The sequence below is a fragment of the Pinus tabuliformis genome, chromosome 4_1 (genome assembly GCF_031772625.1).
Source record: "Pinus tabuliformis cultivar Carrire ecotype Pingquan chromosome 4_1, CPIR1, whole genome shotgun sequence".
Taxonomy (NCBI): domain Eukaryota; kingdom Viridiplantae; phylum Streptophyta; class Pinopsida; order Pinales; family Pinaceae; genus Pinus; species Pinus tabuliformis.
The window spans coordinates 307,810,816-307,813,041 of record NC_142303.1 but is presented as its reverse complement, the minus strand read 5'-3'; positions in this window follow the sequence as shown (position 1 = coordinate 307,813,041).

Below are 2,226 nucleotides of genomic sequence, written 5' to 3'. Positions count from 1 at the left end.
AAATTTTGTTTTTTGAAATTATAAATTGTTGAGCAAAGGACAGCTTAAAAAGATCAGCATACATTCAAGATTAAAGCCGAGCCAACTCAGCAGAAATTTCGTCCAAAAAAGCAAAGTATAAAGCTACAGGTGTCCAGGCCGAGAAGCTACAGCAGCGCAGCTCCAAAAGCACATTTATCAGCATTAAAGCAAAGTGTTTCAACCGACTCAGTGACCTCCAAAGGTCAAAATATCCTCTGACAGATTTAAAGAGCATTTATGTTGCATTCAAAGCTGTAATAACTTCTTTTCTACTTTCTCAACAAAGTAATGAAGATATTTCTCCCTCAGATGACTCAATGCCTGAGATATTTTGTGTAAGCTTTCCTATAAAGTCCCCTTCGCATGAGTTTGCAAGGGTTGTTGTTGATTTCTCCTGAAGAAGTTCTTATGTTGTAATCCTTTCAGAAGTTTAATAAAGAAAGTGATGGAATTTCTCGAATTTCTGAGGTGTTGAATGCGTTCTGGTGTTTGTTGAAAACTGCTGGATTCCTGTGTATCACACAATACAATAAGTCTCCGTAACTCTCTCTGTTATGTATTTCCGATCCATATATGTTTCTTATTTTGAATATTTAGCAACAAGAAAAAAGAATAACTTTCAGGATTTATTCAATGAATACCCTGAGTTCAATCTGTGTTGTTAATGAATGTTTTCTTCAGCTGTACTCTTGATAAGTGTAATTCTTAATTGCTGCACTTTCAGAATGCATCTTTCACAGTGACCTTCGTCACAGGAATTCAAGTTTGCTCCTGTGCGACGTATTTCACTTTCACCTCACCAATTTAATAGAAAATTCTTAATTGCTTTCTGTTGGCTGACATGCTTCACCATTCAAGTTAAATTTGTTTGTCTAAGATACACAATTGGCCCTCCAGTTTGAACATCACCAATCCTGCATTTCAAAGCATTTCACAACTCCAGACTCCATTGCCCAATGATATATTACTCTTCAAACACTACATCTTAAGCCCTGAAAGAAATCCTTCAACCAAAACATAAACCAAAACCTGAGCATAATACCTAGCCTAAAACACCATCATAACAGAGACAAATCATTAATAGAGAGCCCTCTCTGATTACAGTTTGGCTAGAAACTGTGATCCAAAGATTGGTTAGTGGTTACCCTGGCCGTATTCCCTTGGGAGTCATAGGGAACAACCTGGGTGTTAACATAATTGGTGACTCCACTGGGGAATTGCTTGAGTTTTTTTTATTACCATATATTTTCATAGCTACTATCAAGCCTGAAATCAGCCAAGAGGCCTTTAATCTGTTTCTGTATCACATTAACAGCTTTAGGGAGGAGCTTGTTTAGGGAATCTTCATCTTAACTCTAAGAATATATAGCCATTCTAAAATCTTCATCCAGTCCTTTCAGAGATAAAAATTTCCTGCAAAATTCCAAAAACAGTTAGAAGCTGGCTCCTAATAAAAATCCACGGCACACTAGGGCAAATCCTGACCCTAATCCACCCATCATTGTTGATAACCCAAATACCATCCCTAGAAACATTAGGAGGCAGCAAAGGCAGGAGCAACCTGCTGATTTGACTTCAGAGTTAGATCATCCCAGCCTCATCCCTACTCCATGCAAGGTCCTTTCCCGGTCTACCCCTAGTTCCCCTAGCTCACCGTCCACATCTCACACTCCTCCTCTCACATCCTCATCCACTGCTCATATCCCCTTGACCATCACTCTAGGTTCACCCTCACTTGTCACCCCTGTGGTACCCGTTGTTCCTATTATCCCAGCTGCCCCTGTTAATCCTCTAAATCCTGTAAATATGGCTAACAGATATGCACCCTTGCAAATACCAGCTAATGCTACAGCTCTACCTCAAGACTACCAAAGAAAAATCTCATATTTTGACTCCAATGGCCCTCTGACAGCTGTCCAGCATGCGAAGAAGATGCAAGACCATTTTGAGACCTATGAGATAGATGATGACAGTGTCAGAATGAGGATGTTTGTTCAAAGCCTAACCAGGGATGTAAGAACTTGGTTCAGATCCCTGAATGCAAACTCCATTACAACTCCTGATGAACTGTATCAAGCCTTTACTACTAGATGGGAAAAGAAGAAAGATCCCCTGCACATACTTGGTGAATATGAAACAATCAAGAGAGGTCCTCAAGAGACCGTTCTGGAGTATTGTGCTAGATTCAACAATGTGTATAATGCA